We start from the raw sequence: 21,807 nt of genomic DNA, 5'->3' as shown, positions 1-21,807 counted from the left end.
TGCTGTGAGGAGGGGGCAGCTCTCGCCCTCACGGTGGGAAGCCCTGGTACAGGGATGGGATGGGCACATGCTCTGAGAGGGAGTCCCTGGGCTGTTTGGGGAGAAAAGTTTCTCATGTCTGCTTTCCTCTACACCACCAGGATGGCCGAGTGGTTAAGGCGTTGGACTTAAGATCCAATAGATGTTTGTCTGCGTGGGTTCAAACCCCACTCCTGGTAACTTCCCTTCTTTGGCGAGACATTGATCAGGATGGTGTTTAATCCTGCTGTAAGGCAGGGGACTGGACTTTGTCTCTGAAGGTCCCTTGGGCTATATCTGCACTGCTGGGTTCTTGTGCAAGAACACATCCATGCTGGTGTGTTTGTGTTCTGTGCAAGAGCATCCATGGCAGTGTGGATGCTCTCTTGTGCAAGAAGCCCTTTCTTACCACACTTTACTATAAAACTTCTTGCACAAGAGCGAGTGGGCAGTGTGGCCCTTCTTGCGCAATAACCCACCAGTGTAGACACAGCCTTCCAGTTCTAGTCCCAGTTCTGATTGGCTGAGCAGGGGCCAGTCACAGGGGGGAGACTCAGGACTTTGTTAAAGCGACGAGGAGTCCTGTGGCACCTTATAGACTAACTGAAGTGTAGGAGCATAAGCTTTCGTGGGCAAAAACCCACTTCGTCAGATGCATCTGACGAAGTGGGTCTTTGCCCACGAAAGCTTATGCTCCTACACTTTAGGTAGTCTATAAGGTGCCACAGGACTCTCTGTCGCTTTTGCAGATTCAGACTAACATGGCTACCCCTCTGATACTTGATTCAGGACTTTGTTGTTCTCCTTAAGTCCCAGCAAATGAGCCAGAACCAATCGACTGCTGGGGGAATTGTTCTGCTTCTCGCCAGTGGTTGTCTCTGAGCAGCTCCTGAGTCTCTCTGTGTCCCGGTGCTTCTAACCCACTGGCTGAGCCATCCCTAGGCTGGGCTGTGGGGCTGTAGCTCCTTTGAGGCACTTTATTCTGATCCGTCAGGGTGTGAAACTCCAGACTGAGGGGGAGTTTCAGCATCAGGCTTCTGGGTCCTTTTCTTCAGTCCCCACCCCACTCAGTAACCCACCCCCAGCCTCTTCCAGCACAGCCTGCCCCACCTTCCCCTATAGGGCTTCCACAGGGGCCTCTGTCCCAGGGGGAATGGGGAGCCCCTGCCCCCGGCACCCACCCAGCCTGCTGCTGCTCCCACAAGAGCAGAGGATTCACTCGGTACAAGTAAGTGCCTCTGTCCCCCCTCACCCCCGCTGCTGGTTTTCCCTCCTATGTAGCTTGCTGGCCTAGGTAAGGTCACATGAGACTGCTCATATCACCCCTCACCTCTCCCCCGCCAGCATGGAGCCCTGGGCAGCCGCCCTGCTCGCTCAGGTCTCAGGCTGGCAGGGCCTGCAGGGATACTGGGTTTGAATGACAAGGTGTTGGAGCAGCTATTAAAAGGCTTCTTCCTTGGCAGGGGCATTGTGCTTGTGGATTGGCTATTTCTTGGATGCCTGGTGCTTGCACATGCAGCTGGCCTTTAGCAAATCAGAACGATGCGAGTCGTGAGTAACCCAGCGCCTCTGGAAATGGGAGTGGAGTAAAAAGTACAATATTGTCTAAAAAAAATAAAATAACTTGAATAAAAATCAAAGTGTGACAAAAATAAATGACTTGAGTAAAGTACAAACACCCAAAAAAGGTCTTGAGCAGTGTGATCAAGTATTTCTACTTAGTTATTTTCCACCTCTGCCCGGCAGGCAGGGGTTCTTGGCCCCTTGCTGGTCTGCAGACTGGCAGTTTGTTACCACTGACTTAGAGGAGCCCCAGGAACTGCAGTTTCAGGAAGAAACAGCAAGAGATTTTGATTGGCCGCCAGGTGCTCCACATGCTAATCAGGAGGCGTGTTTCTGTAAACAGGGACATGGAGCATATTCTAATATACAGATTTCTAAACCTAGTGGAGTGTGTTTGAATGGGACAAGCATTTTGCTGAGATTATTTCTGTTTCACACAGATGTTGTGTGAAAACATTCCTCATGAGGAGAAAGTGAATGCACATGAGTGTGGGTGTGTAGCGAGCAGGCTGCTGTTAAGACTGTGCTTTCAGGGATCATTTCTATAGTTGGTAACTAGAGAAATACAGCTGAAAGTGGTTGGTCTCGCTAGCCATGAGGATGAGTGACAGTGTTCTCTTCTGAGCATGAAGCAAGCAGATAGTGTTGTTTTAATGTAATTGCTGTCTGTTGTTGATGATTGTTCCTTCTTTTCTGTTGGGAAGCTGGAAGAAGAGAGCACAGGCTGAGTGGTTGGCTACTGTCAAAATGTTTAAAATTAGTTTTCAAGTAGAAAGGAGCAGGGATTTCACTTTATAATCCTGTCCTGGCTTTTCTTGAATTCCTGGTTTTACATGTGCTACCCTGATCCTGATGTCTTTATGTTGTTCTCTCACCAGCTTTTGGGTCTTTTTCCCTGTGCTTCTCACACTCAACTTAGCCAGTATCTTAGGTCTGCTTCATGCGTTGTCCCTCATCTGTTCCTTAGTGGCCCTGGGGGAGACAGATACTAGGTGTAGCCAAGTATTAATTATCCCTTGGGTTAGTGTCTTTCTCCCATAACTTGTAGCTAAGATATTTGTTAGTAACTGGCAGAGGCCGCTGGGGCTCACCCCCGAACAGGCACCCACAGACTCAATATTGGTGCACAAGATGAAACTCACCCTGCTCCTGGAACAGAAACACTGATGAGCAGTGAGGCCCCTCCCTGGCAGCACCGAGCAGTGAGAGCTGAGTGACAGGGGAGGCAGGTCCAGGGGAAGAAGGCTCCATGACTGCGTGAGAGGGAGGCTCTGCCCTGGCCAGTGGGGAATCGTTGCCTCTCCGAGGGGCCCAGGCCTGGTGGGTCATTTCCCCAGGTTACTGAGTGGGGGCTGGAGCCAGTTCTGTGTTGTCTCCTTCAACAATCAAAGCAAACCAATGGATCTTGTGCAGACCTGACTGTGCTGGGCTAGTGCTGTGTGTGCCACAGAGCTTCCTGCAGGGCTGCCCACACAGCAGAGGGGAGGGGCAGTTTGAGTCACCCATCTCTGCCCCTTCTGAAAATGGCAGGTGCTGTCTTAGCAGTGAGGGAGAGGTGGGAAGGAGCCTGAAGTAACCTCTTGGGTCACAGCTGCTGTAACGTGTGATAGTGAAATAAAAGGTTAGGCAGTTGTCCAGAGGGTAAATTGACCAGGGATCTGTGGCTGGTTTCTTGGAACCAGACAGGACTTGTTCGGGGTAGGTGGGATTGGGTGCTAGGACCCCCCACCTGTGTATCGGCCCGGGGCCATCTGGGGCATGGATATTGCTGAGGTGTCGGAGGGGTTTTGCTCGTGAGGCTTCAGGCAGGCAGCTGAAGCACTCTGAGACTGGTTTGTGGCCTATTTGGAGAGGTCACCACTCTGGGGGCTGTAAGGAGCCCCAGATTTGAGCAATTCGCCCTGAGCAGACGCCCTCAGCTGTGCCCAGATACGTCCCGGTCCGTCACAGGGGACCATTCTCCCTTGTCCAGAGGGACAAGAACAGCCAAACAGAACATCAAAGCAGTCAGACTGGGCCATGCCAGTTGTCCAACTAGCCCAGAATCCTGTCTCAGGACAGCAGACAGTTATTAAGTGATCCTTCCCATCTCCCATTCCCAGCTTCTGGAATGCACCAGCTAGGGACACCTGCCCTGTCCATCCCGGTTAAATGCCATTGATTGACTTTTCCTGCATTAAATTATCCAATTTTGTTTTGGGCCTTCTTGCAGATTTCAGTTTTGCAACATCCTCTGGCAAGGAGTTCCACTGGGTGCAAAAATGCTTCCTTTTGGTTTATTTTTAACTTGGTTACTTATCAGTTTCATTCTCTCACCCTGGTTCTTTAGTAGGAGAAAAAATAATTTCTGCACCCTTGTCATCATCACATAAACCCCTGTCCCGTTGCCCCTTGCTTGTCCCTTTCCCAAGCTGAGAAGAAGAAGTTCCATGAACTCCTGGGAGCTGCTTACCAAAGAAGAGGCATTTCCTGCGGAGAAGATGGCCAAGCCCAATCCCCTACACAGAGCCCCAGGAAATACCAGTGGACATTGGGAAAGCTCCCTCTCGGGCACAAAGGCAGCACTTTTCCAATGGAGCTAATTCTGCCCCACCTGCCCCCTGCCTCCAGTGTTCCTGGCACTGCCTGGCCCAGGAGGGCTGGTGTCCAGCAGCTCTCTGCCTCAGTGTGGCTGGCTTTTGGGGAGAGCAACTAGGAAGTGGGGGAGTGGGGCTAGGGAAGCCACTTAGCCCCTGGCTGGCTCTGCCAGTAAAAAGATGATGATGATAATCTCCCTGAACACTGGAGAATGTGGGCATCGATCCCACTGCCTCTCGCATGCAAAGCGAGCGCTCTACCACTTGAGCTAATTCCCCTGCTGTGTTCAGTTTGGCCTTCTTGGAGGCTCTTCCCTTCTCCCCGGGGACGTCTGTCTTCTAGGTCAGTTAGTCGTGGGAAAGGAGAAGGCTCCGAAAAGGCCACAAGGGCAACTCTCAGGAAGGAGACTCCCTGCAGCAAAGCCTTGGGCGGGGAGGGCAGCGGCAGGGTGTGGTCTCTTTGATGACCCTTGCCCTGCAGCCTGTCCCACCTGGTCATTGTCATGGACTCTCTGTGAGGTCATCACCTCCCAATCTCCTTTAGCCAATAAGATGTGGTGCTGCAAAAGGCCCTTGTGATGTCACTGCCACACCCACCCCTGCCCTCCAGGGCTAATGTCCTGTCCCAGGCAGCCCCTTTGCCTGGCTGAGCTGCTCCCAGGGGTGAAAGTGACACATTTCTTACAGGGGCTGTTCTATTGGGCACCACCCTTTGGGGGGGAGGAGGATCAAGGCAGGAAGTCAGGGGAGGGGTTGTGATAGGACAGTACCTGTAAGAAATTAAAATGTGGAGTGTGGGCGGCTCAGGGCAGGGATTTGGGGAGTGTGTGAGAGTGGGGGGGAGGGGCTCAGGGCAGGGGTGAGGATGTGGAAGGGTAGAGAAGTCAGGGCACACGCAGCCTTTGTTACTCACCTGGCTTGGCTGGCAGCTGACACGCTGTTCCTTGCTTCCCTTCTGCTGCTTCATATCTTAGGGTGCCCCCCGCCTGCCCTGTGCTGAGAGCCAGGCCCAAGCAGGAAAGAGGCGGCTGGGCCCTTTTGGCGTCAGGGTCCCACCACCCATCTTCCCACCATCAGCAGCCACAGCCCCTGTCAGCCACTGGGTCAGCCCAGGAAGGGAGGCAGAAAATGGGGCCAAGTAGTGAGTTAGGGTATGAGGGGCAGGCAAAGCTCATCTTGCCTTGCAGGGCCACCAGCAACAGCATGTGTCTTGTGCGCTGCTGTGGAGTAAAGCATCCCTGAGGGAGAACCCTGCCCCCAGGGCTACGTCTAGACTGGCCCCAAATTCCAGAAAAGGGATGCAAATCAGGTAAGTCAGCACAGGGAAATCCGCGGGGGATTTAAATATCCCCCGCGGATTTAAATAAATATGTCCGCCGCTTTTTTTCCGGCTTGGAGAAAAGCCGGAAAAAAGCGTCTAGACTGGCCCGATCCTCCGGAATAAAGCCCTTTTCCGGAGGATCTCTAGGAATAAGAGATCCTCCGGAAAAGGGCTTTATTCCGGAGGATCGGGCCAGTCTAGACGTTTTCCGGATTTTCCCCAAGCCAGAAAAAATAGGTGAAGCAACAGAAGCTGACAGAGGACAATCAGCGGGCGGAGGGTTATTTTTTCTCCTCCCTGGGCTGATGTGGCTAGAACTGAGGAGAAGAAAATCCTCTTCCCTTCTCCTCAGAAGATGGAAATTGCAGTTGGTTCTCTCTCTGGTTCTACTACAGCTGGACCCCAGGACTAGACTTTTCTTTCTAAAACCCTGGTGAAAACTGAGAGCCAATTGCTTGCAGGCTGAGAATGTGAGTTAAAGAAAGTTATCACCCAGCATGGGGCTTGAACCCATGACCCTGAAATTAAGAGTCTCATGTTTTACCCACTGAGCTAACCAAGCTCTGTGCCAAAAGTTTCCTAATATCCCATCCCAGCATAACAGGAGCCAAGTGTTCTCCACTGCCTGACTCAAGGCTCTTTCTTGACCCTCATGTGGGGTTCTGGTCTGTGCAGAGGTTTGAACTCGAACCCCACTCCCGACACACCCACTTCTTTCCCCACAAGGAATGGCCCCATTTCCATCTCTCCAGGGACGGGAGAAGGGCTCTGGCCTGTTCTCTGCAAAATGCTCAGCCTGTTTCATTTTCTGCAGGAACGAGTGGGATCCATGCGCCCTGTTCCCCAGTGAGAGGTGTGTGTCCTCTTCCCCACTTTCCACAGACACAGCAGGCCAGGGGGTTGTGCACCTGCAGTGGCCCCTTCCTACTTGACCTCCCACAAAGCTGGGGTGAAAAGCTGCTAGACCCCAGAGGTAGCAGGATTCACTCCCATCTTCTCCTGCCCGTGCCCTGGTACTGAGGGGCTGGCCCCTTTCCTGCTGCCCCAACTCTTATTCCCACAATGCACTTTGTGCAGGGGCCATTGGTCTTTGTGCCAAGGTGCGTGGCTGGGAGCCAGGACTCACGATCCTTCCACCAAATTCCCCCCTCTGACCCGCTCACACTGTCTGGCTGCCTCCAGCACGGGCTGAGCTCAGGGGTCAGGTGGGTGACCTGCCCTGCAGCTGTGATGGCATCAGGCCCTTCCCACCAGCCTGCTCAGTCTGGAGATGGAGCTTCAGTGGCCTCAGACACCCAGCAAGAGGAACAAAACTCTCTCTACTGAACCTCAGTGCATAGAAGCTGAAGCACCTAAACCTTGTAACAAGCAGCTGAGCCCCAGCAGGTCCCACTGAGATTTGAACTCAGATTGCAGGATGCAGAGTCCTGAGTACGGCCCCTTACACCATAGGACCTGTGGTGGGAAAGTGCAGTGGGCACCTCTGACTCTCAGCTCTCAGGCTGGCCTCTGCTCTCCTGGCTTCTCTCCAGCTGCTTCATCCCCCAGGACTCCCTGTAAGAAATGTGTCACTTTCACCCCTGGGAGCAGCTCAGCCAGGCAAAGGGGCTGCCTGGGGCAGGACATTAGCCCTGGCGGGCAGGGGTGGGTGTGGCAGTGACATCACAAGGGCCTTTTGCAGCCCCTCAGCTTATTGGCTAAAGGAGGTTAGGAGGTGATGACCTCACAGAGAGTCCATGACAGTGGCCAGCTGGGACAGGCTGCAGGGCAGGGGCCATCTCAGAGCTCCCCCCCTCCCCCCATGGCTTTGCTGCAGGGAGTCTCCTTGAGAATTGCCCTTGAGGCCTTTTCGGAGCCTTCTTCTTTCCCACGACTAACTGACCTAGCTGACAGACGTCGCTATGGAGAAGGGAAGAGCCTCCAAGAAGGCCTCTGTAAATGCAGCAGGGGAATTAGCTCAAGTGGTAGAGCGCTTGCTTAGCATGTGAGAGGCAGTGGGATCGATGCCCACATTCTCCAACTGCAGCTCAGCTCTTATCCCTTATTTTCACTGTCAGGGGCTCAGTGGCCCCCTCCCTCTTCCTACTTGCTCTCCTAAAAGAGACAGACCTGGCTCCCCTTTCTTTGCCACCAGCAATTGCCGTGCTGCAAAGCAGACAGTGGAGATATCAGGCTCTGTGGTGCAATGGAAAGCATGTTGGACTTTTAAGCTGCAACAAAATACAGGACTGTGTAGCACTTTACAAGATGGTTTATTAGATGATGAGCTTTCGTGCGCCAGACCCACTTCCTCAGATCAAATAGTGGAAGAAAATTGTCACAACCATATATAGCGAAGGATACACTTAAAAAAACCAAACACATATGAAAAGGACAAATCAAATTTCAGAACAGAACGGGGATGGGGGGGGGAAGGTAAATGTCTGTGAGCTAATGATATTAGAGGTGATAATTGGGGAAGCTATCTTTGTAATGGGTAAGATAACTAGAGTCTTTGTTAGGACCCCGCCGTAAAGTGTCGAATTTTAGCATGAATAACAGTTCAGAGGATTCCCTTGAAAGTGCAGTTTTAAAAGGCTTTTGAAGCAGGATGCAGGTAATTAAGTCATTGAGATAATGTCCTTTCTGAGTTAAAATGGCAAGAAACTGGTTTTTTTCTGTATTTTGTTTCAGCTACCCTAGACTAACATGGCTACTTTTCTATCACTATTTTAAGCTGCAGTGATTCATGTGAGCCCAGCTAGACATTCAAAGTTTGTGGGTTCAAGTCCCACGAGTGTCACTTTATCTGCTTTCTCATTTCGAGGGTGCAGCTTTTACAGAACAGGCAATCCTTAGGGTGAAACTGGGGTGGGCTCGAGTCCAGACAGTTCCCAGAAGACCCCAGTGAGGATGGAGGGAAGGGCTGGTTCTTGCGGTTGGGGCTGGGAGTTGTTCTGAAAGGCTTCAGGTGCCGTTAGATCATTTTATCCCTCCCTGTCTCCTACCAGTGCTGAGCAACACTCAGGCTATGTCTGCCCTACACTGCTCTTCTGGGAAAAGCTACGCACATTTCAAAACCCAATTTGTGCAGCTTTTTCCTTCTGCTTTTTTTTGGGCGGGGGGGGGAGAGGCTTTTCCGACATTTGGCCTGTTACACTGGGCAAGTCACACAAGGGAGGCAGCAGGCAGAGCCGGCCCAATGCACCAGCCTCCCAGGGAAGGGGAGGCCAAGGCACAAGCAGCTGCCTGGCCTAATTTATCTGGCTTCCCCAGGTTGGCACCCAGGGGCATTATCAGCTGAAGTTACGCCCTCCCCCCCGCCCCCCCGTCACATGAGCGTTGAGAAAATGGCGATCGGGGCTTTTTTGCAGAAAAGCGCATCTAGATTGGCCACGGATGCTTTTCCACAAAAAGTGATTTTGCGGAAAAGTGTCCTGCCAATCTAGATGCTCTTTTCTGAAAATGCTTTTAATGGAAAACTTTTCTGTTAAAAGCATTTCCGGAAAAACATGCCAGTCTAGATGTAGCCATGGTGTAAGAGGCAGCACTCAGAGCTCTGAATCATGTGATCCGAGTTCAAATTACTGTGGGACTTGCTGGGGTTGGGCTGGTTGTTGCAAAACCCTCCAACTTTATGAGCTTTGGGCTCCTTATCTGCAGGCTCCCCAGAGAAAGAGTTCTGTGCCTCCTGCTGGGTGTCTGATGCCCCCTGGAGCTCAGTCTGATGCTACGGTCTGCCTGGCTGAGATGGGCTGGGCCCTAAAACTTAACCTGCCTGGAGCTTGCTGCTAACCCTTGTGGTCTCTTGTGTGGTCCCCAGGAGCTGTCAGCCTCTGACTCTTGCCCCCCTGACACTAGCAGGTGCCCCCCCCAAACAATCTTTTAAATTGTTCTTTCTGGTCCGTCTCAGGGTGTTTTTCTCCTCAGCAGCAGCGCACAAGAGAGAAGCTGTTGCCAGTGGCCCTGCAAGACAAGATGAGCTTTGCCTGCCCCCTCAGCCTGACTCGTTACTTGGCCCCATTCCTGCCTCTCTTCCCAGTGGCCGAAAGGGGCTGCGGCTGCTGCCGACAGGGAAGAAGCTGGGAGGCAAGGTGCTGGCAGCAAGAGATTCCTGCTGCTTCTTTGCCCTGGGTCTCAGTGCACCATGCCGGTCACCAGCCACCTTGACCAAACCTCAAAGCATCTGGACTAGTGAGCCCACATCACAGTGAGTTGCTAGTAGCCCTGTCACAGAAGAGGTGCCTTTCTGGAAGGGCCCTTTGTGAGCTCAGTTTCCCAAGGCCAGCTAGCTCAGTTGGTTAGAGTGTGGTGCTAATAATGCCAAGGTCATGGGTTCAAGCCCCATATTAGCCTCACAGTTGTTTGCTGCAGTTACTACTCTCCCTCTCTTTCTGCCCCCCCCCCCCCCCCCCCCAGACACAGTCTTCAGCTGCCTGCTATGGACAGGGAAGCAGAAACAGGCAAAAGGCTGAGAGCTTTGCAGGACTGAGGCCAGAGAACTGGTAGGAGGAGGATCCAGTCTGCACAGACCCAGTGGCTAAAAGGGCCTGTCCAGCTTTCCCCTAATGGCAGGGAAAACTCTTCTCTTCCCTCCATTGTCCCCAGTGGGGTGACCTGATCCCAAATTCCTGCTGCTGCAGTGGCTGGCCCAAGGCTCCTCCAGCCCAAGCTGCAGAGGGAGGCTCCATATGTCCAGGTGATGGGACCATGTGCCCAGCCCACAAAGCAGGAATAAGATCCTCCAGAAAAGGGCGCTTTTTCGGGAGGATCGGGGCCAGTGTAGACGCTCTTTTCTAAAAGCCGGAAAAAAGCGGCGGACATTTTTATTTAAATGCCCCAGTGGCCTAATGGACAAGGCACTGGCCTCCGGAGCCAGGGGTTGTGGGTTCAAGTCCCACCTGGGGTATAGAACTGTGACCTTCTGAGGGTTGATTGGGAAGCCCTAGCTTCCTTTTTCCCTATGGGGCCTGAGAGATGGTTCCCCAAGAAGTGCCACATCCTATAGGACAGCAGCTGTCTAGTCCCACCAGCTCCAGGAGTGACTCAGACAGAGCAAGGGCGCTGGAGCAGAGCAGGGTCTGTCTGGTGACAGGGCAGAGCCTGAGTAGGGGCAGCTCTGGCAGAGGCTCAGTAGGAGCAAGGGGGGAGCTACTTTGGCCTGGCCCTTTTCCAAAGCCCTTGAGCATGGGGCTGGCATTGGGGGAAAGTTCCCTCAGCGATGGGATGGGGGGGCCGGGCTGGGCTAGGAAGGCGCCGTTCTCCCTGCTCTTGCCCACAGACGACATGGCTGCCAGGCCTCTGTGTGGGCAGACTGGCAGTTGCTGCAGCAGCACAGGGGCAGGAGGCCCCACTGATGTGGGGGGAGGCAGCCCCACCAGCAGGCACAAGGCTGGGCCAGCATATGGGGGGAGGTTTTCGACTGCGTGTCCCTGCTGACATGGAGCTGGGTTACCAGGTCTCCGGTTTTGAACCAGATAGTCTAGTATTTGAGCTTCCTAATCAGGAAACAAACTGAGAAAATAGAAATAGAAATGACCGGTATTTTCTAAATAACAATAATGTTGATTGTGGTGTCATGTCAAGTGTCTCTGGTATTTTTGTAGAAACCATCTGGCCACCCTACACGGAGCCCAGGTGACAGGACACCTCCTAGTACTCACTGCTGCTAGCAACACCCTCACGCACTCCTCCGCCATGGGGCAGGCAGGAGGGGATTGTTCCCCCCAACTGACAGAGGGAGGGACAAAGGCTGAGAAAGGCAAAGGGCCTTGTCTGACCTCACACAGCCAGTCTGGGGCAGCGCTGGGCACAGGACCTAGATGCTGAAAGTCCCCCTCAGTTTGGAGTTTCACACCCTGACTGATCAGAATAACGTGACCTCCAGTGAGATACAGCCCCACAGCCCAGCCTAGGGATGGCTCAGCCAGTGGGTTAGAAGCACCGGGACACAGAGAGACTCAGGAGCTGCTCAGAGACAACCACTGGCGAGAAACAGAACAATTCCCCGAGCAGTTGATTGGTTCTGGCTCATTTGCTGGGACTTAAGGAGAACAAGGAAGTCCTGAGTCTCCTCCCTGTGACTTCCACCCAGCTCAGCCAATCAGAACTGGGACTAGAACTGGAAGGCTGTGTCCACACTGATTGGCTGTGTCTACACCAGCGGGTTATTGTGCAAGAAGGGCCGTTCTTCCGCAGAGCATCCACACTGCCCACTCGCTCTTGTGCAAGAAGTTTTACAGTAAAGCGTGGTAAGAAAGGGCTTCTTGCACATGAGCTACGCTCTTTTCTAACAGGTGTAAGTCCTCTTGTGCAGGAGGGCAGTGTGGATGCAGGACAAGGGTTTCTTGTGCAAGAAAGCCCTATAGCTAAAATGGCCATCAGAGCTTTCTTGCACAGGAGAGTATAGATCCTCTTGCACAAAAGCACATCTCACACATGCCACCAGACATAGCCAAAGGGACCTTCAGAGATGAAGTCCAGTCCATAGCAGGGCAAATCACCATCCAGATGGATGTCTGTCCAAAACAGGAAGCTACCAGGAGGGGGGTTTGAACCCACGCAGACAAACATCTATTGAATCTTAAGTCCAATGCCTTAACCACTCGGCCATCCTGGTGATAGCGAAAAGGGCAGACGTGTGCAAGTTCTCTCTCCCAAATAGCCCAGGGACTCGCTCTCAGAGCATCTTCCCATCCCATCTCTGTGCCAGGGCTTCCCACTGAAAGGGTGAGAGAGCCGCCCCTCCCCCGCCATGAGGAGGGAATCAGGGAAAAGGGAAACTAAACAAGAGAAAATCCAAAGTCCCCAGGGATTCCGAGGGACAAAGGCCTGGTGGGGAAAATACCCCCCCACCTTCACCTAGGCTATGTCTACACTCCCAGCTTCTTGCACTAGAAATATGCAAATGAGTCTAAGTTTAGAATATAATGGAGCCTCATTTGCATACCTAATGAGCTGCCGTTTTTGTAGAAGAGGTTCTTGCACCAGAGAGCTGTCTACACTGCCCATTCTTGTGCAAGAAATCCCCTCGTTTGCAATGCTACTATTCCTGAAAATAATCGTCGTAGCGGCATTGCACGAGAGGGTTTTTGTTGCGCAAGAAGGGGCAGTGTAGACAGCTCCTTCTGGAGCAAGAGTCTCTTCTGCAAAAAAGGTCGCTCATTAGGTATGCAAATGAGGCTCGGCGATATTCGACGCTTAGCGTCATTTGCATTTTTCTCACGCAAGAATCTGTGAGTGTAGACGTAGCCCTAGTGTTTTCCCTGCCTTGCATTTGGCCAGCCCCCATGGATCAGGCCAGTGTTTCCAAATCTTTTTTTTATACCATGGATGGCCAAACCCATTCACAAATTTTTGAACGACCGGTAACATTACATTTACATAACTGCATATCCATTATGCAAATAACAAATCTGCAAATATGGAAATAAACTGTTGCCAGTCCCTACAGATCAGTGTTTGCAGATACCTACACTTAAAAAAATTCACAGAAACAATTCCCCTCAGGCTGCTGGAGGGGGCAGCTCCTCCCCCAGGGGGACTGGTGCCTGCAGAGGGAGGGGCGCAGGGAGAGGCACCCACAGAGGCAGGGGGCATTTGGGACACCCTGGTTATAAACTTCAGAAATTTTGTCGGGGGCAGAGCAGTCAGTGCCCTCAAGTGCCACCACCAGGCACCTCTGCCCCCCCTCCTGCCCCATGGGTGTGGGGGAGCTCCCGTTGTATCTCCCCCCTTCCTTCTGTACAAGCCCTGCCCTGTGTCTCCCCTTCCCCAGCCAGGCTGCTCTTGCTCCCCCAGTCTCCTCCCAACCTCCCCTGCCCCCTTTCCCTTCCTGTGACCCCCCCCCCCAAGTTTCCCTCCATTGCACCCCTGCTCCCAGCCACCCCATGTCTGGCATGATCCCCCCCAACCTCCGTTCAGCACCTCCTGCCTCCCCATCCTGCCCCCACCTCACACATCCCTGTTCCCCTTCACCTCTCCTATCTGCCCCACCCCTCTTGATCCCCCTCCCCACCCTCTCTGGGGTGGCTCCCCCCGCCCCGCACGAGCTGGTAGCAGCTTCCCTGGCCCCAGGCTGGGATCACAGCTCCCTCTGCTGAGAGCAGCCCTGGGCCAGATCCTCCCACTGCAGCTCTGGGGGTCTGCTCTCTGGGAAGGGGAGGGGGGTCTCTCTTACCTGCCCCCCCAAATGCTGCCCACCCTGGGGCGGGGGCTGGGCCGGGCTGGGGGCTGGGCTGGGCAGGGGCTGTCCAGGCTGGGGGCGCTGCCATGGGAAAGGTTCTCAGGGAGCAGCTTTCTACATCCCACCGGCCCTGCGGGAGATTCCCCCTCCTGGCTGCAGCCCGGGCTCCGGGGGCCCAGCAGTGCTGCACCCAATGCTGGGGCTCAGGGGATCTGCTCGGAGCCATTTCCAGGGGCCCCGCAAGCAGAGGGCAGGAAAGGAGCCAGGCTGAGGCTTTGCAGGGAGCAGGCCGGGGACCTGGCAGGAGGAGGCTCCAGCGAGCACAGAGCCTGCGCAGGGCCAGCCTGCTGGGAGAGGAGCAGGAGCATCCAGCACCATTCAGGCCAGCGGCAGCCGACACTGGGGAGCTCTGAGACTCCAGGGCAAAGGCCCCCAGCCCTGGGATTAGGTGCCCTGGAACCAGGCCCCCTGGAGTAGCATTGTGGCTGGGGGGCTCTGACCCACAGGGGGGCTGGCCCCAGAGCCCAGGGCCTGGGAGTCTGGTCAACAAGTGAGACTCGCCCGTCAGTCCAAACTGCTTTCTCCCCGGCTGCCGTTCCTGCCTGTCCTGTGCCAGCCCTGAGCAGGCCAGTGGGGCAGGACGGGGGGTGTCAGTGGGGCCCTGCTCTCAGTCCATCCGTCACAGGCCCTGTGGGGTGCTCGAGGGCTGAGCCCGTCGCCCAGGCCTGGCGCGGGGATGGAACATGGGGCACGTTTCCCCCTGTGAGCGTGTGCGGGGGCAGGAGGGAGCCACATGGGCCGGGTGAAGGTTTTGTGCTGGGGCTGGAGGCTTGAGCCCGAGCTTTCGGCCTCAGCGGGACTTGCTTCTCCCCCCTCTCCTGCCTTGCTGCCTCCTTTGTCCAACAGCACTCAGGGGCAGCCGGGAGAGCCGGCACCAAGGGTAGAGGAGGCCGAGGCACAAGCCCCTCAGTGCAAAATCAGTTCGCCAGAAAATATGCAAATAAGATCATGACTCATGCAAATGAGACCCTAATTAGCACCTTCTTTTGCTGAGAAAACTCGTCGTGTAGATAATGCAATAGAAGCACAGCGTGTCAGAGAATTGTTCCAGTGACGCTCCCAGACGAGGGGGTTACAAACCCCGCGCTAGACCCCGTGCCAGGGTTTCGTCACCAGTTCGGCTGTTCCTGTTCTGTTCCGCGCTGTGAACGTTCCTGAGAAGGTTGGAACCAACCCGGCTCCTTTAGGGAGCGGAAGCTCCTAGGGGCGGAGACTGAGGTGTTTAAACAGCGTGAGCAAACCGGGGGCAGCACCAGCCGGCCCAGGCGGGGAAGAATTATACTCGGGTGTCCGGGAGTCTGGCTCGATCACAGCGGGCGGGCTACAGAGAAGGGCCACAGGTGCAGGCTGCAGCGTTGGAGGCTGAGGACAAGCTGCCGACTTTGCTGCCGCGGGTCAGACTGGATCCTCTGTAGGCTCCGTGGCTGACCCACCCTCCCCCGGGGCAGTTCAGCGGCTCGTGCCCCGGCCCTTACATGCAGCAGCGATCAGAGCCCCAAGCCCACCTGCCCCTCCCGAGGGAAGTGCGGAGCCCGGCACCCCCAAGCTACTGGCCCAAGGGCCCGCGGGGAACCAGCACGAGGCCTGCGCCCGGAACAGCAGTGGGACCAGCAGCAGCTGCCCAGCCCGGCCCGTGGCAGCGAGCTAGGGGCTGCAGCCGCAGCTTGGAGATCTGGGCTCCTCCGCATGCTCGGGTGTACCCAGGGGTGCTCATTTACATACCCACGATGCATTGCGCACAGTGATTCGCCACCCGCATCCATGGGGCAGAGTTTGCTCCTAAAGCCCCTGGCTCCCACGCAAAACTCGGGCTATCAGCGTGGCAGAGCAACAGGCTGCAGAAGGGTTGGGGATTTGCAGACGGTCCGGTATAGCTATCGTGAGTTGAGAAACAGACGCAGTTTTTCTGACAGCACCTCTGCAGCAACTGCAGTATGCTCTGGTTTCTCTTCAGATTGTATAAATCTTTTGTCTTTTACTAAAGATTTCCATGGAGAGGAACATTTATGAGTTTGTACTCAATTTTTTGAGGCTTCACTCCAGTGAAACTACCCAATGGTGTGAAAAAACAGAACTAAACTATTAGCTTTTGTAGTGAGGCTGGTAAATGCCTGTGTCTATTTGAAAATTTTGTGGTATCTTATGGTGTACTATCTTTTTTAATAGTAGTAGTCGTGTTAGTCTAGTCTAGCTAAAACAAAAAATAGAACTATGTAGGGCTAACAAGACGGGCTACGTCTATACTAGCGTGATTTTCCGTAAATGCTTTTAATGGAAAAGTTTTCCATTAAAAGCATTTTTGGAACAGAGCATCTAGATTGGCACGGACACTTTTCCCCAAAAGCACTTTTTCCGGAAAAGCGTCCGTGCCAATCTAGACGCGCTTTTCCGCAAAAAAGCCCCAATCGCCATTTTCGCAATGGGGCTTTTTTGCAGAAAACACTACTGTGCTGTCTACACTGGCCCTTTTCCAGAACAGTTTTCCGGAAAAAGGACTTTTGCCCGAACAGGACCAGCATAGTATTTCCGGAAAAGCGGCTGATTTCTTCCAGTAGGTCGTCAGTGCTTTTCCGGAAATTCAAGGGGCCAGTGTAGACAGCTGGCAAGTTATTCCGGAAAAGCGGCTGATTTTCCGGAATAAGTGGCCAGTGTAGACACAGCCCAGATGCGCCCAGCTACGGAGGGCGATGGGCCCGGCTGGGCCGGGGGTGTTGGGGCGAGAGTGGAAGCCGCACGGACCTGGAGTCTCCCGAGTGGCGGCTCCTGCCCGAGCCAGCCCCTGCTGGGTGTGCGGGCCACAGCCGGGGAGAACACCAGCAGGGTTGGGAGTCGGGGTGCAGCAGTGCCGCTGGGCTCCTTACTGCCGAAGCGGGGCTCAGGCCGGAGAGGGGAGAGAGCGCCGGCCCGGGCAGACAGGCAGGCAGGGGCGTGTCCCGGGCAGAGAGGTGGAGCGGCGTGAGCACGTATGCAGATGTGGGCGTGAGCGGAGGCTTGTGGGAGCGGGCGCGGGCTGGCGAGCGGGGCCCGCCTTGGGCAAGCAGGGCTCGGTGTGGGGCTTGGGGACGGGGGCGGGCAGTAGGGTAGCGTTTGGGGCGCGGCGGTGTGGGTGCGTGAGACGGCGTCCACCATGATGTGAAAGGGTTTGGGCGGTAGGGAGCAGGCGGTGGTTGTACTTACCTGGCAGGGAAGATACCATGATCATGAAGGTGGTTTTCCCAGGGTGAGGCTCATCCATTGCACTGCGGGTGTGCTGACCCCTGTGGTTTCCCCAAATGTGGGAAACTCAACTGCATAATTTGTGGTAGTGGGGGACTGCATTCGCGCTTTCCCTTGGCAGTCACTGTGAAAAATAGACTGACAGATGACCAAGACAAACAGAGAATGGGTGTTGCTGCTTTTGTTCTCGCTCTTTTTTTCCTCTGTGGTGAGTGTTGCTAGTTTTCTGCATTTTTCTCTGCTTGGTCCCTGTTCCGTGCTTTGGCCTGGTTGGTCCTTGGGGGGGTGGGGGCTTTTTTTTCTGCTACTTCTGCTATCCCCTGGGGAGCCCATCGTTTTCCTAGGCCATTGATGCCCCTCTTCAGCCACCCTGCTTGCCTTACAGGAAGTTTCCCCTAACGGCCGGCAGGCCCTCGCTGCAGCCCCAGCCCCTTGCTTCTCGTCCTGGCCCCCTTCCCCCCCCCCCCCCCCCCGAGCTTCAGAAGAACCAGAAGTTCTCCCTTCTCTGCCTAGCAGCCTTTTATGGCCCTGAAAACTCTTAGTAGCTCCCCTCTAGCAGACTCCCTTCCAACCTTCTACACCCCGCACAGTCAGTTTCTCTTGCATTTTTCTGCATTCCCTGTCTCCGATTTGTATGAGTCTGCCTCCCTTCCCGCCCACAGGGTACAATGCTCCAGCTAGGCCTAATCCTCACCGTGTAGAGCGGAAGAATTGCTTTTCCTGTCTTGCGCACGATGCTGCTGCTTCCGCTAACGCGCCACAGAACCATGTTCGCTGCTCTGGTAACCTGTTTACCGCTCTCGACTCCCGTTTACCTCGTGGTCCGCTGTGACAGCCAGCCTCTCCCTGGCCCTCTCCCCTGCTGCGCAGATTCTTGTCCACAGTATTCCTTCCTAGACAGCCATTTCCCATTCTCTCTCTCTCTCTCTCTCTCTCTCTGCCACCCTGCACGTGGGCACAAGCAACGGATTGATCGTTCGTAAGTGGAGTACTTTGCATTTGGCCTTATTGAACTTCATCGTAGTCTCTCCAAACCATTTCTCCGCTTTGTCCAGATCATTTCGAATTGCGAGGATCCCGTCCTCCACAGCACCTGCAACCCCTCCCAGCTCGGGGTCCTCCGCAGTCTTGATAAGCGTACTCTCTACGCCGCCCATCCGAATGGCCGAGGAAGGGAACCGGGCCCACAAGGAATCCCTGCCGGACTCCTGCTCGTTACGCCCTTCCAGCGAAGCTGGGCACTACGGCGATAACTATTCCCTGAGAACGGTATCTCTGACCCTTTAGCAGCCCCCTGACGGTAGCTCCGGCTAGCTTGCGTTTGGCTAGCGAGCGCGTTCGTGCACAAGTCACGTGAGACGGTACCCACAGCTTTCCCGAAGACAGCAGATATACCCTTTTGATAGGTTGCCCCTTCCCCCTCTTCGGGAATCTCTCCCACCTGCCGCGAGTTTTCTGAAATAATCCTCCATGTCTCAGATGTCACCCCAGTCAGCTCCTTGAGTACGGGTGGGAGGGGATGCATTTCATCACACTGCCTCAGTATCTCGGCCTTCGCAACATCCTCCGGCGTAGGCCCCAACTCCGCGGCTGCCGGGAAACAGATTTCTGGGGCTACGTCTACATTGGCACCTTTTTCCGGAAATGCTTAAAACGAAACCATTTTCCGTTATAAGTATTTCCGGAAAAAACGCGTCTACATTGGCAGAATGCTTTTCTGGAAAAGCACTTTTTCCGAAAAAGCGTCCGTGGCCAATGTAGACGCGCTTTTCCGCAAAAAAGCCCCGATGTCATTTTCGCGATCGGGGCTCTTTTGCGGGAAAGACTACTGGGCTGTCTACACTGGCCCTTTTCCAGAACAGTTTTTCCGGAAAAAGACTTTTGCCCGAATGGGAGCAGCATAGTTTTTCCGGAAAAACACTGACGATTTTACATTAGATCGTCATTGCTTTTCTGGAAAAGCAAGTGGCCAGTGTAGACAGCTGGCAAGTTATTCCGGAAAAGCGGCTGCTTTTCCGGAATAAATGGCCAGTGTAGACACAGCCTGGAAAACACAGTGTAGACACAGCTTTTCCGGAAAAACTTGCCAGTTGTCTACACCGTCCACAACGTTTGCCGCCTCACCCTTTCCCCAGAACACTGACGAACACGTTCCACGGTGCAGACGAAATAAGCTCTTTCGAAAGTTGCTTGAAAGAAGCAGCGCCATTGGCGCGGCTCAAATGGCGTAGCTTATTTCGAGCCGCAGCTGTGGCACAGACGTGCCCAACCGGACCAGGAAGGTCGGCCTACGGTCTGCAAAATGCAGTCCTGCCGCTTAAGCCGATCCCACGGCTACTCGTTTTGCGTTTCTCTTTCCCGTGCTGTCAAGTCCGTTCAACGCTTTACGCCTCTGAAGGAATAGGCCTTCCGTTCTACCTGCGGGCCGAGAGTCACATCTGGATGCGGATGGGGAGGGGGGGGCAGCGCGGGGCTTTTTTGCGGAAAACACTACTGTGCTGTCTACATTGGCCCTTTTCCGGAATAGTTTGCCCGAATGGGAGCAGCATAGTATTTCCGGAAAAGCGGCCGATTTCTTACAGTAGATCGTCAGTGCTTTTCTGGAAATTCAAGGGGCCAGTGTAGACAAGTTATTCAGGAAAAGCGGCTGGTTTTCCGGAATAAGTGGCCAGTGTAGACACAGCCATTGGCCCGAAAGGGGCATGCTAATTTTCAACTTTAGAATAGGGAAATCCGCGGGGGATTTAAATATCCCCAGCGGGATTTAAATAAAGATGTCCGCCTCTTTTTTCCGGCTTGGGGAAAATCCGGAAAAAAGCATCTAGACTGGCCCGATCCTCTGGAATAAAGCCCTATTCCGGAGGATCTCTTATTCCTACTTTCCGAAGCCGGAAAAAAGCGGTAGACATCTTTATTTAAATCCCACGGGGGATATTTAAATCCCCCTCGGATTTCCCTATTCTGAAGTTGAAAATTAGCATGCCCCTTTCGTAAAAGGGGCCAGTGTAGACGTAGCCATTATGTTTAAACAGCTGCCATATGAATGTACCTGAAAGTCACAAGGATCAATGATCTGTGTGAAAGGCAGGTGGCCAGTAATTAGAGCTTCATGTATGTTGTGTGCACAAAGGAAGGTAGGAATGTGCACAGGGCAGTCTGATAACGGTGTTTAGTGTCTGTTTGTAACAGGCTCCTGCCCATCTCCGGTAGATTTGGGCAACTCCTCCACCAATTGCAATACACACTAGGCCGTTCCTCCCCAGCTGGGTGTGGTTCTTGTTCTTCTGCACAGCACAGCCCATGGAGACAAGGGACCTGCCATTGGGCTTCCAAATCACACCCTTGTTGAACGGATGGAAACACAAACCAGACACACAGCGGGTTTGAGCTGGCTCCAGATGAGGGACGGGTTTGCCTGGTTTATGTGCGTTGGCACAGGACAGCAGTAAGGGTTCGTATTCATTTAAAGAATCCAAAAAATAGAAACCTAGAATGTAATGGAATGAAATTGGAGACTTAAATGTTTCCATTGAATGATCAGTTGGATTTGAAGTAACGCTCATATAATTTGTAGTCTATCACTGAGCTACTGAGCTACTCTCCCTGATGTTTGCACTGTTAGGAGTTGAGAAGGGAACAAGAAGCTTTTGTAGCCCACACACCCCTGGGCCTGTCTCCATCACTTCTGCCTCTGCCAAGTGAAGGAAGGCCACTGGGCCCAGCATCTTTCTACCCAACCCAGGCTGGCTGGCTTTTGGGCTTTTGGGGAGAGCAAGGGGCCACTGGAGCCACTTGGTCCCCTGGCTGTGTCCTTGGGGAGGTGGCTCTGCTCAAAGCCAGACTGGTTTTCCTATTGTTAGGTAGGACCCTGCAATCCATGTTCTCTCCTGCTTTTGTAGCCTCTGTTGCCTTCTGCAGGTGTCCTTTCTGACAGGACAGGCCACATTCTTCTCAGGGTTTGGGTACCATGTTGCTCTAGAAAGGCTTGTGGCCAAGACACAGGCCTCGCTGTGAGCAGGATTTGAACCTGCGCAGGAAAACCCTATTGGGTTTCTAGTCCAACACCTTAACCACTCGGCCATCACAGCTCTAAATAACAGTAGGCCAGGGAAACTGGTAAATAATCTTTTTGATCTGAGGAAGTGGGTCTGGCCCACGAAAGCTCATCATCTAATAAACCATCTTGTTAGTCTTTAAAGTGCTACATTGTCCTGCATTTTGCTCCAGGCAGACAGGACAAGTCACTTTCATTCTGAGACTTTCCACTGTGCTCGCTGCAGCCATGGCTCCCTCTGGGCTGGGGAAGAGGATCAGTTTCGATTTTCTGAGCTCAGGCTCTACTGCCTCCAGCAACAACCGGCTGTTCCCCTCCCTGGAGCTGACTCAGGCTGTTTCCTGTAATGGGAAAAGCCAGCAGGAGCCATCCCAGCCCTGGAGGCTTTGGTGATCAATGTCCCACACTCAGGCTCTGGCACCTGCCCCTGGGCTGGTGTGGCAAGTCTCTGGGGCGTCACATGTTCCCCAGAATCCACCAGGCTGGGCTGCTCAGCTCCCAGAACTGTGCCTATAAGGAGTGAGAGTGAATCTTGTGCAGAATTCATTGTGTTTGATGTGCGATGTTGACAGATAAAGTAACAGTTGAGTATTTATGTGTATCTAGTTACATGCTCTCAGTTGCGGTTTTCCCATGTTCAATTTTCACAGCAGTGGGAAATGCTAGGGGGGGGGGCAGGCAGTACTGGGCTCAGACAATAACTATTCAGTGACAGACACTAAGATTCAAACAGGAAAAACTTTATTATTAACCCACAAACTGTGGCTGTGACTCTCCACAGGCCAAGCCGAGGCCCCTCGAGGACAGGAAGGTCTCAAGCAGCCCGGCTCCTCCT

The 21,807-nt window shown here is 53.8% G+C and overlaps 8 non-coding genes across 8 annotated transcripts; 5 read left to right on the top strand and 3 right to left on the bottom strand.

Annotated features, from left to right (window-relative positions):
• Positions 1-135: 135 nt before the first annotated feature.
• Positions 136-218, top strand: TRNAL-UAA (transfer RNA leucine (anticodon UAA)). The gene has a single exon. It is a non-coding gene; the product is annotated as a tRNA-Leu (tRNA).
• A 1,880-nt stretch (positions 219-2,098) lies between these two features.
• Positions 2,099-2,314, top strand: LOC142821655 (small nucleolar RNA U3). Its single transcript, XR_012898343.2, has one exon. It is a non-coding gene; the product is annotated as a small nucleolar RNA U3 (small nucleolar RNA).
• A 2,049-nt stretch (positions 2,315-4,363) lies between these two features.
• Positions 4,364-4,436, bottom strand: TRNAA-UGC (transfer RNA alanine (anticodon UGC)). The gene has a single exon. It is a non-coding gene; the product is annotated as a tRNA-Ala (tRNA).
• Positions 4,437-10,293: 5,857 nt separating this feature from the next.
• On the top strand, positions 10,294-10,366 carry TRNAR-CCG (transfer RNA arginine (anticodon CCG)). Its single transcript has one exon. It is a non-coding gene; the product is annotated as a tRNA-Arg (tRNA).
• Positions 10,367-11,993: 1,627 nt separating this feature from the next.
• TRNAL-UAA (transfer RNA leucine (anticodon UAA)) lies at positions 11,994-12,076 on the bottom strand. The gene has a single exon. It is a non-coding gene; the product is annotated as a tRNA-Leu (tRNA).
• Positions 12,077-15,636: 3,560 nt separating this feature from the next.
• LOC142821687 (U5 spliceosomal RNA) lies at positions 15,637-15,752 on the top strand. The gene has a single exon (XR_012898376.2). It is a non-coding gene; the product is annotated as a U5 spliceosomal RNA (small nuclear RNA).
• A 1,119-nt stretch (positions 15,753-16,871) lies between these two features.
• LOC149522522 (U1 spliceosomal RNA) lies at positions 16,872-17,035 on the top strand. Its single transcript, XR_016347494.1, has one exon. It is a non-coding gene; the product is annotated as a U1 spliceosomal RNA (small nuclear RNA).
• Positions 17,036-20,924: 3,889 nt separating this feature from the next.
• On the bottom strand, positions 20,925-21,006 carry TRNAS-AGA (transfer RNA serine (anticodon AGA)). Its single transcript has one exon. It is a non-coding gene; the product is annotated as a tRNA-Ser (tRNA).
• Positions 21,007-21,807: the final 801 nt, after the last annotated feature.

This window comes from Pelodiscus sinensis, chromosome 19 (genome assembly GCF_052426305.1).
Source record: "Pelodiscus sinensis isolate ZL-2025 chromosome 19, ASM5242630v1, whole genome shotgun sequence".
In the NCBI taxonomy this organism is placed as follows: domain Eukaryota; kingdom Metazoa; phylum Chordata; order Testudines; family Trionychidae; genus Pelodiscus; species Pelodiscus sinensis.
This window is presented reverse-complemented; position numbering and strand designations above follow the sequence as displayed.